This window comes from Thunnus maccoyii, chromosome 5, assembly GCF_910596095.1.
Source record: "Thunnus maccoyii chromosome 5, fThuMac1.1, whole genome shotgun sequence".
Lineage (NCBI taxonomy): Eukaryota > Metazoa > Chordata > Actinopteri > Scombriformes > Scombridae > Thunnus > Thunnus maccoyii.
Genome location: NC_056537.1, coordinates 22,324,742 through 22,338,645, shown reverse-complemented (window position 1 = coordinate 22,338,645; position 13,904 = coordinate 22,324,742). Strand labels below are relative to the sequence as shown.

At 39.2% G+C, this 13,904-nt stretch overlaps 1 long non-coding RNA gene across 1 annotated transcript in view; it reads left to right on the top strand.

The window, feature by feature from the left end:
* LOC121897758 overlaps positions 1-12,784 on the top strand; it is a 38,741-nt gene extending 25,957 nt beyond the window's left edge. Inside the window, exon 3 of the long non-coding RNA XR_006096282.1 lies at positions 12,087-12,784. This is a non-coding gene — a long non-coding RNA (uncharacterized LOC121897758). The remainder of the gene's footprint in view (positions 1-12,086) is intronic.
* Positions 12,785-13,904: the final 1,120 nt, after the last annotated feature.

Genomic DNA, 13,904 nt, shown 5'->3' with positions numbered 1-13,904 from the left:
TCCTACAAAAAATGTGATTTTTAATGTAAGATTTGGCCAAAGTCCTGGGATTTATGAGGATATTTCACAAGAAGACTATTAAAATCCTCCTCTCCAGCTGAGAGAGAGAGAAGGAGGGAAGAAAGTGGGGGGAAAGTCACACCTGTCAGCCCAGGTCTGAAAACATCTACATGCCCGTGACAGAAGCCCTTGGACTGCACCACACCCCAGTTACTTAGTGTTTCTACACATCTGACAGCAGTGTTCAATGCTTACTTTTTTTTCAAGGAGTACATGTGCTCCTAAATGAAAAAAATTAGGAGCACACATAACTTTAGGAGCACACTGAAAAATGTTCAAGTAACAGTTTCTTAAAGAAAACAATTAATTACACACATATTTCCAATTTATCACATACATATTTAAACTCTTTGTGTGTGTGTGTGTATGTGTGTGTGTGTGTGTGTGTGTGTGTGTGTGTGTGTATGTGTATGTAAATCAAAATTTATGGTTTTTTTAGGGATGCTCGATTATGGCAAAAATCATAATTACGATTATTTTTGTTCAATATTGAGATCACAATTATTTAACATGATTACTTTTTGACTGTCATTTTTGCCAATTGCCGATGTTTATATATACACATATTTTTTCCCACTTGGCTGAGGAGACTATTACACATGCAATTATATATTGTACTAATGATCAAGAAAGACTGTAGCCTATATGAGGGAAGAACTCAGGAAAACTGGAGTTCCGGAGCTCAGCATTAAAACTTTAATGGACCTGCCAAGAGGGTGGAGCAGCAGTTTTTTTTTAGTTTATTAGACAGACAGGATTAATGAGTAGGATTTAATCATTGGTTCATAGTCCGAAGCGGAGGGTGGCAGTAATGCACCTAATATGCTGGTTGCCAACCACTGTTATAAACCAAAAAGAGGAGAGTAAAATATTTTTCCAAACAGAGTGGTACATCCTGTCAGCCGAGGGATTTCCTATCTGTGCAGCTGAACACAGCAGCTCCTCTACGGACTGTTTCTCCATGATGGTCCCGGTGTTTCTTCCGCAGGTTTCACTTCACTCAGCTGGCCGACAGACCCGCTGGTTCTTCCCACTTTAACCTGAATAACAAACCGGGGCTCGGTGGTCCGGTTGGATCCAAACAGAGAGCCGGGGCTAGCTGAGAGGCTAGCGGAGGCTAACTAGTTGTGCTTCTTTCCGGTCATGCTGCAGCTTACGCTCCACTAGCCTTAGGAGCGTCACCACTTTCTGTATCCATTGTTTCAACTTTAAATCCCTCTAGCATTTCATATAGTGTTATGGTTGTAATTTGTAGTCGCACAGTGTGCGAGTAAATTATTTCTCCACTTCACACAAATCTGTTTTTAGGGGCAAATGCGAGTGAAATAATCACACAGTAGAGCCCAGTGACAGTACACATTTCAATCAAACTTTGACCAGATCATGTGGGTTAAAAGTGTTTACTTTTCTAAAAATAGATGATGAAATTTAGGAAATTAATTTGTTTTACACACAAACTCATCAAGACTTTTCAATTTACTGATTGAAATTCAAGTGACAGGGCTCAAAACTTGCACAATTTTGATGACACAGATGTGAGCAACTCAGCCTTATATGACAAACATCATCTGATTCACATGAAATTTTCAAGGTGTGCTCTACAGTTGATATACAGTAACATGATGTTCACTTAATGGGTGTTTTCTAGCACCATATAGTGGACTCAGGAAATGATATTTAACTCCATCATGCAATGTTAGATAACAGTGAAAAACTAAAGTTACACGTCTTTGTCCAGCAAGTACTCGTAACAATGTACATTTAAACGTACGCCACATAGAAGTGCAATCACACTGGCTGAATAGCGCCCCCTACGAAATTGCAGCAAAGCAGCCCCAGCAGCAGGCAAAATAGTGGACGAAGGAAGTGATGTTTATCTCCTTCTTGCACTGTCTGAAAACAGCCCGGGTCTGAAGACATCTACATGCCCGTGACAGAAGCCCAAGGGTGCGACGGCCCGTTCAATGCTGCTTGCAGTTTTAATTTTGTGTATTATTTCTTATGTATTACAACATATCTGCCATAATTCAACTCGAGGGAATGTTAATTGGCCTTTTAATAGCCGCTCTGCAGTTTTAGTTTATGTTTAATAACCTGTTGTTGTATCTCAACATTAAAAATATACCTATTGGACTACCTGGTAGAGCAGTGGTACCATGTAACTAAAAACTCCTCCGTGTGACTCTCATTGAACTTTTGCATGTTATCCTCCCTTCACGTTTTCCTGTCACTCTCTATTGTTGTCTGTCAAATAAATAATATCAGTACAGAGTCTGTGTTTCAGAGCAGATAGGGTTTGTGAAAGCCAAATCAATGGGCATCTGTTAATTTCCATTGAAGCTTGCACAACTTAAATTTCCTGTGAATTTCCGTTGCCCAGTGGTTTAAAAGGTTTGTTTATAAATTTAGACAATCTATTCGGGGAATTGAAGCAACTATTATACACTGCAGCCAAATCGAGCAGTGTATCTTTAAGCAATAGAAAGAGAATGAAATAAAGACTCTCTTCCTGCCACTGGTATACCTTCTAACAGATATAAAACACACACACTCACATAAACACACATAGCAGAGAACATGACTAAAGGATTCTATGTTTTCCAATGCTGTTTTGTGTTGGACCTGACCCTGAACATTCCCTTACAATCTTTTTCTCAGGGTTTTGGTATTGTATTATGCATGTATTTTAAACATTCAAGGCTGTGTGAAGCTAGTCTGCATTCCCTTTGATGTTCCCCTCTCTTTTTCTATATCTTGATGCAAGTGTATTATAATAGTAGGTGCAGATACAAGGCATACACATAATCTGTAAATATACAACTCACAGTTGAATGGCTGTTTTATTTTAAATGAACAGCCTTTGGCAAGAACAGTAATGAAGAATGAACAGCAACTAAAACAGAAAGATGTTATTAAAAACACCAAATTATTAAGATTTGATTTCAGTCAGCAGTAATCAGAAAAGGTCAAAGCCTTTGCACAAGTGAATGATTGTTTCAAAAGGCTGATTATGAATTTGTCGTGTGCAGACACCAAGGAACTGACCATTTAGCAAAATCCTGCCCCTGTTCACCACATAAGGATTTTTTGTTTGCTATTTGTTCTTCAATTATCAGGTGAAAAACATGGTTCTCTTTTGAGTCAATACATTAATTGATTCTATATTTCCCCACTTACATGATAGAAATAATAACTAACAGACAATTTGGAAATCATTCCATTTATTTATAAGATATGACTAATAGAGAGCACATTTAATAACAAAAGCAGACAAGTAGCTCTCTGTCCTCCTTAGTTTTCTTACTCACTGTGTGTGTGCATACGCGCATTGGCTGTTGCCATGTAAAGGAGTTGCTGGCAAGCAGGGGGTGTCAGACTCAGATTTTAAAATGGCCTCTTCCTCCTCTTCAACCCCCCTCTGTCAAAGACAAGAGTTTGCAAAAGTATCATGAAGAATAGGAAGCCAAATATCTACAGCTTCTGTGTAGGAGATGATAAATACGTAGGAAACTGATGATGTGCCACAGGTTACTTTCTGTCACCTGTGGAGGTGTATGTGATGTAAAGCAAAACATCTCAGTGTAGAGTCCAGAAGACTTTCAACAAGCACTAATTTCTGCCACCAAAGGCATCTCCAGATGTTGATGCAGTAATGAGATTACACTTCTGTTTTTTGTTTTGTGTTTAGGATATGATTTGAACAACTTTATCTAAAACCTTATCTGACTTTATCTATTTTGCTGTGGATATTATTATAACTGTTGCAGTATAGTGAAGTCAAAGGTAAGGTCCAGAGAAAATATTACTGACACAAGGGAGGGCCTTGCAAAACATAAGGTTCACCCCCATCCCCCACCTTAAAGGAGACATTATGCTTTCAATGGTTTTCTGGTATTTATATACTGTTATGATGTCAGACATCTATGTCAAAAATGATAAAAGTTCCAAAACTGTTGGGTAATGTATGTAGAAATTATCCCTGCAAGTCAAAAGCCCAGGGCTCAACTTGCTCTGAACACTTTGTTGGTGATGTTTTTTTCTATCTTGCTGACGAGAGACATTGATTTGTTGCACATGCCTGTTCTGTAGCCTTGGTTGCTAAGGCTGTTGCTATGGTTTTTCCATGTGTTGTTTGCGTTGGCCTCTCTCATAATTTAGATCAGATTCCAGCTCAAACGTACAGATGTATTCGAGAAGTTGGCATTTTGAATAGTGGTGAAATCCTACTATTGTTTAAAGATTTAAACTTAAGAGATTTAACTTAAAGATCCTCTCCAGATATGTATTAAGATGTATAAAGATACTCTGCTTGGAACAATAATGTTTGTGTCTGATATGGTTTTTCTCCAAAAAAAGTATAAAGTACCACTTTAAAATCCTTAGAATGACATCTACTCCTTCTCCCTCATTAAAAATTCCAGAATCTATGAATATGCAAATGTATTCATGGTGGCACGCAGCAGTGCAGTGGCTTCTCTGGCTCCCTGTTATGGTGTAAAGAGTGTTAGTTAGTGTTAGAGTTGACTCTTCTCGTAACGTGAGTATGCAGATAACACGGCCAGTGCAACTAGGCCAAGAAGGTACAGCCCGACCAAACTTATGAACATTATCAGCAACTTGCCCGCCTCACTTCCCCCGAAGCTTAGAGCGGCGCTCAGCAGACTGCAGCTCCTGAGGACACAATGCCCTGCAGCAGCAGACTGGCATAGCAGACTACAATGGCTCAGAGGCAAGTGGAAGCGATGTGCACGGAAGCAGAAGAGGGGTTAGCGGGCCGGTCTGTTAGCCAAGCCAAAAGCTAAGGCGACCAGGCCAGCCATTCCATCGCTTTTTTTGGTCAACATTCACTGACTGGATAACAATATGTATCTGATTTGAGTGAGACTGAGCATTCATCTGGAGATGAGGAATTGTTGTGTTTTTCTCTGGATGGAAACTTGGCTAAACAGCAATATGCCAGATTCAGCTTTTCAACTCTGGGTTGAAAAGCTGGGTTGCTCAGAATCAGCTGTCTGGAAAAACCCACGGTAGACTCTGCATATAAATATCTTTAATTATAAATAATTGGTTCCTTAGATTTGTGACATAGGAAATCCTGCCTGACTGAATCCATGTTTCTAAGACTTTCCTTGGTACACCGCAGTTTCAAAGCGGAAATGCACAGCCATGGTGTTGACTGCTTATTTTGCGCCTAATATGTCTTGTAGCATGTGAAAAACACCACATAGACATGTTAACAAGGTTAAAAACTCAATTTCCAATTTCAATTAGGAGATGCTTTTATCCAAAGTGATGTACATCTGAGAGCTGATACAACACAAGCAGGGATCTAGTCAGGAGAGAACAATATGAGTAAGTGCCATAAAGCTAAGTTTGAGTGTGATAGGGTGTAGATGCCAGCAGGCGTTGCACAGAGGTAATGCACAGAGTGCATAGATTGCATAGAAGCATATTTTTTTGTTTTTTTGTTTTTTCTCTACCTTTAGTCTATCAAGTGCAGAGGTTTTCGCGAAAGAGCTAGGTCTTTAGTCTTTTCTTAAAAATTGAGAAGGACTCTGTGGATTCAACAGAGTTTGGTAACTCGTTCCACCACCAGGGAACTATGGAAGAGAAGAGTCTAGCTAGTAACTTAGGGCCCTGTTCTGGTGGTGGTACCAGGCGCCTTTCATTGGCAGAGCGTAGTGAGCAGGAGGGAGTGTAGACCTGAATGAAGGAGTTCAGGTAGGTGGGAGCTGTTTTGGTTGCTGTTTTGTAAGCATGTGTTAGAGTTTTGAATTTGAGGGGGGCAGCAACTGGGAGCAAGTGAAGGGATATGAACAGCGGGGTGACTTGTTCTGTTTTGGGCTGGTCCAAGACCAGCTTTGCCCCAACATTCTGGATCATTTGCAGAGGTTTGAACATACATGCGGGGAGGCCTGCCAGTAAGGAGTTGCAGTAGTCAATGCGTGATATTACGAGAGCGTGTACCAGAAGTGGTGCTGCATGCTCAGACAGGTAGGGTCTGACCTTCCTGATGCTGTACAGGGCAAACCGACACAACCGAGCGGTTGAGGCCACGTAAACCTTAAAGGTTAGTCAGTCATCAATCATGACACCAAAGTTACGGGCAGACTTTGTGGGCATGTGTTGGGTCAATGGAGGGGCCCTTTAAAGTGACAAGAGCTAAATGGCCTGTTTCAGACAGAGACTAAACTTAGTGGCTGCATAAAGAGCCAGCATAAGATAAATAAGTAGGTTTTTTAAACTGTAATTCATGCCAAGATATTCCAGTTGACCTGTAAATGTGCACTGAATTTCCCATTTAATAACATGTGTGCATTCCCTTACCTTCTGTATATTCTGAGTAATTTCATTCATCCCTGTCTATGTTTTATTCTGTTTGAATACGTATGTGTTGAGGGAGAGAAACAAAGATGCAAAGGGGGAAGAGCATGTAGAGTGCATAGCTGCTAAAGCCTTGACTAATTAAGCTTTAATCTGCACCCATTTCCACACTGAATTTACAGCTGGGCCTACTAATCTTGGGGGGGTTTCACTACTCAGCCATACACAGCCTCCTTGCATCATCACAAGCACACAAACTGAATATAAAAATAGAAACAACTGATGTGTTTTTAATTGTTTTTGTTTGTTTTAGTTAACTGTGTGGTTTGTAACATGTTACAGGCAGCAACAAAACAAAATGAGAAACTGTTGTTTATATAGAGATGTAAGAATGTCTACAATGTAGGGATTCAGTGACAACTGTGACTTATGGTCAGTTTCTCTTCAGTAGCTAAAATCAGCTTTAGCGACATGTCCGTATTTGTGGCTGATGCAAATTTTACATGTTCAAGTTATTTTGAACAAGTCTTTCATCACCTTAATAGCATTGCCATGTTAATAATAACCACAATTATAGTAACTATTTCTCTGTTTTTATCAGAAATGGCCAAAATTTGTATCATTGTTCAAAGTCATGAGTAGTTCTGGTCATTAATTTAATAAGACAAATTCTTAAGTGCTTCTTGCCCTTCCTATTTCCTATACTATTCTAAAAACAGAAATGAGTTTTCAGTGGAATGAATCCATTAACTGTAAAATGCAAAGAATCTCATTCAAGCCATTAATTAAAGCAGCACAAGGTTGTTGGAGTGCTGAACTGACAGCACCTCTACTGACTTGAAAAGGTTGCAAGGATCAGCCCCATAAAAGTGGAAGAACGTAGAGTTACTTTAGACTCAATAATCACTCACATCCTTCCTGTGTTTAAAATCCCTTCATGCAGCCTCCTGTAAATTATGAATGAAGCATGCTTTGACATTTGGGAATCCTGCTATGGTGAGTAAATCAACTTTGAGATCATCTGCTGCTTGTAGGAAAACAGATATCTTGTCCCTGTACCTACACTATTGTCTTTAGTACACCAGACAGTGCAAGACTGATTGTGACATCCCTGCTGTATATGCCAGTGTCTGCAGAAAAGACATCAAGGCCAAGTGATGAAGGGTTGCTAAAAGTTTGTCTGGCAAGCTTTCTCTCCATCCGTGATATCAAGCTTATTTTCTTCCAGTTGAGATAGAAGTGTATGACTTGATGACCTGCACCTATTTTTCACCTAATCCTCTGACATCCCAAATAGAGTAATGTGTGGATAAGACACCCACTGTGCCTCCCCGTCTGTCCCTCCTTGTGAACATGGCAGCTGCCATGGTAGTCCAGAAAGCTAAAGCTGACAGCAGGTGTTGTGATACTGACCCAGGTACAGAGCGACAGAGGTTCAGTGATGTCTCATGAATAAAGCATCTGATGATTAATGTGAAAATAACACTATAACATATGTGGCTAAATTGTTTTACCCTTCGACTAAGCTGTTACAAAAAATAGCTTGGAAACACAAGAATATTCAGGATAGCAAGATGGCAAGTTCCAAGACTCAGCAGCAGGGTGTAAAGAGCAGACAGTCTTTTCACAGGAAACAGGAGCATCCTCTACAATGTCTCATAGACCTGTGGCAGCAACCAAGGACAGTTTCCTCACTGCTGTCAGTTTCAGATTCAGGACCTGGGACAGCTCCGCAGTGCATACTCCAGACTAAGTTTTCTCCTTACTTGCCTTTGAATATCATTTATAATCTGGGATGAAATATCAATTTGCGAATCAGAGTATCATGTTTGCATCCAACGATATAAGAAAAAACCTGCCATGTGTGCCTATCCACAAATTTGCGCTTGCGATACTGAAAAACTTACCAACATATGGGATAGAGACAGTGGTTAATAAACAAAGTTGGTGCTTAAGTTTATTTTGTTTTCTATTTTGTTGTAGTTTATTTCTTTATCCATTTTGCATAATACTGGACATATATACAGTATATACATTATTATTAACAGACAGCAACCATACATGTGAAACAACAACAAAAAAACAACAACTCTAAAAACAGCGAAACAGCACTGTCTGAATCAATGAATTAAGCTACTTAGGCAGTAGCTGTGGATTGCTTGGTGTCTCTTTTTATCTCTCTATCCAGTTTTTACAAAGTTGTTTGATCGCAGAGTTTGTCACAGAAAGAAACACCTTTTAAAGAAATTTACAACATACTGTACATATTGGATAACTTTGTATAACACTGACAAGAAATGTTCTCTTATGGAACAAGAAGAAACAAATAGTGCACTTGTGTAGTGGCTTCTTCTCTTCACTCATTACATTTTGCCTTGGTAAGGCGTGTTTTGGTTTTCCAAAATGGGGAAGAAAGAGTTTGTCTATCAATTGCTAATGTACAGCCATATCTAGTCAGAAATTATTTCATATACATGGCATTTGTACTGCAAGCCAAAGTAGGCACCTCCATTCTTTTATGTGTTTTAGGGAACATCATGGATGTGTGGTAGACTTGACACCTGCTCTCTTTCCTCTAAAAGATGGTCAGAGGTTCAGTATTGCTGTGGGGCTTTCCTCACCTAGTGTGAAAGTGTTCTGTAATGTTTCCCTCATTGGTTTATTATTTCATGAAACAGCTTTGTTGGTATCTTTACGGTGTGTGCAGGCATCTGGCTTTACCCCCTTAAGCCTGAAGGGCCTTGTTAGGAGGCAAAGCCTTTAGAAATTAGAATATTGGTGACACACTGTTACCATATTTCTATGACCCCAGGCAGAACACTGACAGGGAACCTTAAATTTACATTACCACCCAGCTGTACTCATTGATTCTGGGTTAGGGTAAAGCCATTTACACAGCCAGCTTTGGTAAGGGTTGATGGGTCGGTCATGATTGGCTGAACCAGTACTTGTGCAAATGTCAGTGTGCCACTCTGCAGAAATGAGTGGACATGTGTTTAGAAGTAGTTAGAGGGCTCTGCTTCCGTCCAACAAACTAGAGTTATAATACATAACCTTTAGCAGTTGTGTGAAACAAAAACAGAGCACTACTTAATAATCAATCAAGTGCACATGTTTACTGCTCTCAATTATTAGGCCATTTGGTTATTTTTATATCATTATTATTTTGTATCATCATTATATTATTTGTAAACTTTTAACTGTTAAAAGTATGAACAATTGAAGACAGGTCACAGAAGAATGCATGTTGTCAAAGAAACTATATGCTGTAGGTGTAATGAGGTATTTCCTTTGTCTTGTCAGTGCATAACAAGAGCATGAGTCAAGGAGTGTTCAGTGGTAAGCGGTTAATATTCATAGAATGATGTTACAAGACGTAATGGTGGTCTAAGCTGTGAGAAGCAACAAGGTCACACAATTATTTATTTTCATTTCAATTTGTCTTTTTGGAAATACTCTACAGTCCCCTCACATCACTTCATAGTGTAATTTCTGCATTGGATCAGATGCAGACAGAACATTTTCAATAAGGCTCTTTATTTTATTTTATTTTATTTTATTTTATTTTATGTATTATTAATTTTTTATTTTTTATTTTCATTGATCCACTGACTTACTCATGGGTCCCCATGGCATTATCTATAGATGTCCCTGAGCTGAGATCACTCACTTGCCTCTTTTCTAAAACCTTACTGAGCTATGTAGGTTGCTTCACATGTGCCTGCTATCTGTCCTGTTCATTATTTTGTGCATGACTTATGTAGCATGGAATTTACCAGTCAGTGGTGCCCAGCGCACATAAAACACACATGGCCCAGAGCCTACTGAATTTTGAATGAAAACAAAACAGGGCCCACACTGGCGAAAAGAACAGCATTCATTTTGTATTCAACTTTGGCAAGCTAAAGTCCATACTCATTAGGCCTGTTGCTTTTCCAAAACAGTTTAAAAGCAAAACAACAAGGCTTATAAAATATGACAGAGGTATACCCAACTGTGTCTGGCTGTGTCTTCCACATTTCATCCATACTTGCATGCAATTTTGAATTTGTTTCAACTAATTGCAAGAAATAAACTGTTCCTTGTTTCTTGTTTAACATATAAAATTCTCCCTCTCCCCACGCTTTCATCTCATTAAAGAAAAAAAAGGATAATGAGATAATTTCTATTTTCTTTGAGACACAATCTGTTGTTTATATGCTAAGGAAAGAATATGATTGTACAAGTGAGCCCGGTAGCCTACCTGTATTGTATGTGGGTCACCATATTCTCTCTTGACTCTCATGGCCCTCAATTCACATTTTCCAGATGCACAGTGGAGGTTTTTCTTAGCCTGCACATGTCAAGTATTTCAGCAACTTTCTGTCTGCCAAGAAGCTGCAGGGTTTATGTTGCATGTGACATTCACTGCACACCAGCCCATAGACTACATGTATGCTCTGCTCTCGTCCTGCTTCGGTTGGCAGAGATGTGCCTAAATTTCAACACTTCAACATTAGCATTCACCCTATTTAAGGATGAATGTTCAAATAATCTTGTTAATAATAGTATTAATGCATTTTTAGAACCAAATTAGTGACTAGAAATATAGCAGAAAAGCAAACTGTGAAATCATCAAAACAGCAGACTGGTATTTATGTTAGATGTATGAGGATGTTAAATATTAATATGGATATTCATTCTTAATGTATTGTATGAAGTTATGTAGCTGCTGACATGACCATATATTTTAACCTACTTAACAATTCTTCTGACTGGCTTTAATCAGCTCTTGCTACCAGACTGAGAATGGGAATGACTCTCCTCATTTGACCCCTTAAAATGGTCTCACAAGGGGGAAAAAAAATCAATGATCTTTTTGAATTGATTATTGAGATTAATGTTTGAGACACTCCTCCAGACATGGTAGGGGCATGTCCTCAGAGTCCATAAATCTAAGCCTAACTGATGATGTATTCCTGTATTCACAGTTTCTAACTGTGTGCCACATGCCTCTAGCCATGCTAAACCAAAAGTCCATTATGTGTTCTGCATGTTTTCTATGCTACTTACTAAACTTTATGCTTGCATACCTTGGTTCATGAACATATGGACAAATATTAGCATGTAAGTATATGGTTGAGATGCATTTGTTGGATAGGAAGATTTCAATATGACTTAAATGGGTGTTATCAAGTTATTTTTAGTGACTTAATATTTTACATCTACAATCCTCAAACATAACTATAGGTTGTTTTTGGCAACTGAATTTATGACCTATAGTGTTATTTTTTTGGGTAGGACAAGCTCCTTAAAGCTCCTTAAAGCTGTATCAAAATAAGCTGTCTGCTCTTCCAGATAACTTAACAAAATTTAGGAGGTGAAACAGGGTTGAGGGCTAGTGAAGATGTTGCATCAGTCTGACCTCAGCCAATAAAACTGTGTTTCCCCTTATCCCTTGACAAACTGTACACATGCCTTTTAAAATGTAATTTCTTTACTTTAAATACTAATGCAGATTCACTCTTCTCCAATACTGCTGTGTATGTAGGTAATGACTGTATCAATGTGAGATATCAATCTGTAATAGATTCACATTTTGGAAACCATTTACATTTTGTAGGAGTTGCAAAAGACGCCTTTTTCAGATATTCACATATACAGAATAACCGTAAGAGCAGTAAGGGCAATTTAACTTGCCTTTTATTTCTAACTCTTCCCAGTTTGTCCTATGATCTCTGCAAGGAGAGGAGGAACCATTTTCACGCCTGGAACAGACTGACATGAGCAGTAGACCAGTGGGTGATGTTTGGGGAATGCAGCAGCAATATCCAGTCAGACGAAATGTCAGCAACAGGCAGCAACACAATACTCCCACATATCGGCGCTGATCCCAGTGGGCAATGTAATAGGGCTGCGACATTTAAAAACAATGCCAGAGAATATTGAGCAACCAAGATGTACTGGTTAGATCCAACGTGTAACTGTGGTCACACTTGTTCCTTTGCCATGCAAAATGCTGCGATATGATGACAGTTTAATTATTTCTGTTATGCATGAGTTCTCAATTAAAGAAAGACAAATTTCTAGCTGGTTTGTGTGTTTACCATAGGGGCGAAGAGTTTTTGTTCTCCTGTCTGCCTTTAATAAGACACACAAAAGCACCATCAAGACTGAAGAATATTCATATGACAGTGATGAATGGCTTGTTTAAAAGCATGAATAGCTTTTGACTCCACAGAATACTGGCATGCCCATTTAAGGGGCTTGATCATGTGGCATGTAATTGCTTTGGTGAGAGACAGACATAATTGCAGCTAATAATTTTCAGAATATTGATGAAAACAAGTGTTTCCTTAACAGAGGGAACTGTCTTTAAACCACTGTGATGATGTCCATATGTTTTTGGCTGGCTGGAAAATAAATTATTACCCACCCTCAAATGAAATCAGATTTCTGTGTGCATACTGCAACAGTGAGTTTGGGCATATATATAATCGAACATATGCATGTGTGTAATTTTGTTGGGAATATTAGACAAGCAAGAGAGCAACCATACATGAATAGAACCTGGAGTCACCATTAGTAGCTTTGCTTTCCCTGCCAACATTATTGATGGCAAACAGAATGTCTCCAAGGCTTCATGCTGCCATGTGTGACAGAATGAGAGAGACAGCGTCATCTGTGAGAAAATATTTCTGTGTTTATTAGTCAGCACAGCTAGCCACAATAAAAGGCATTCTGTTACATACTGTACGTAAATGACATGCCGCAATGCCTCCCTCTTCCCAATTGCTTCCCTGCACTGTCCCCTGTTGTCCCTTTTGACAGAGAGGCTTGACAGATAGATCACAAAGATGCACAATCATTGCATGGTAGGGACTGGGATGGAGTGCACCCATTATTCTAAAGCAAAGCTGTCTGGCGGGGCAAGGCCTGTGCACCACATGGTGCCGTGATAGATGGGGACCATTAATCAAGGCAGGACGGGGCCCTGAGATTGATGTGCAGAAATTCAAATGCTCAAGGAGCATTTGGAAGATTAAGGCTGTGTGGGCAAGGTTAGCAGGCTACCTTTGTGTTGTGGAGAAACAGGTGTGGTGGTGGAGCCACTGCCCAAATGTGAGGTGGGATGGGTGTATACTGGGAATGCTCTGCTCTGTAACTGCCCTGCTTTCAATGTGCTTTTCCCATAAGGCTCTCTCATGTTTCACATTGAATCAGATGTCCTACATTTGTCATTGTCCCTGTGACTTTCTGTCCTTCTGGGTGTTAAAGTCTTTTCAGAAACACATTGAATTCATTTTGATACCTTGTGAAATTCACACAAGGGATACCATTTTTTTGTTTTTCCATGCATGTAAATGCATCTATCTCCTCCTCACATGTTGGCATGTAGGGAATAATATGAAATAAAGCATCTGTCATAGAAGAAAATAGATGAGGTTTATGCAGTTTTTAAAAGATTAACGTACTATCAGCTTTCACCTATTCCCAATAGCTTTGTTGAATATTTGATTGTAATTTTGTAGGACTTGTTT